General features: G+C 37.5%; 1 protein-coding gene across 1 annotated transcript in view; it reads right to left on the reverse strand.

Moving 5' to 3' along the window:
- The window catches only part of LOC119585992 (fibrillin-2-like), a 15,914-nt gene that overhangs the window by 2,626 nt on the left and 12,965 nt on the right, over positions 1–323 (reverse strand). The window lies entirely within an intron of this gene.

Consider the following 323-nt stretch of genomic DNA (forward strand, 5'->3'; position numbering starts at 1 on the left):
GATACTCTGCACAGAACCTAATATACGAGTACATTCTACATCTGGTATTTTAAGTATTAATAAAACCAGGCTAAAATGCTCAATAATCCTGTTAACCCACCAAAGCCGACTGGCAAAGGAATCTCTCCACACAATTCTGACACATATCAACATAACATTGTCTTGTGAAATATTATACAGTTTTCACAGAAAGAAATTTCCCGATCAGTAGTGATACACAGCATTTCCCCATTTCACTTTGTTTTGTACATACCTTAGCCGCCATTTCCGACGATTACGGCCTATGCGACACCTCTTTCATGCAGATTTATACTTGTATTTGT

Source organism: Penaeus monodon, chromosome 20 (assembly GCF_015228065.2).
Source record: "Penaeus monodon isolate SGIC_2016 chromosome 20, NSTDA_Pmon_1, whole genome shotgun sequence".
NCBI lineage: Eukaryota > Metazoa > Arthropoda > Malacostraca > Decapoda > Penaeidae > Penaeus > Penaeus monodon.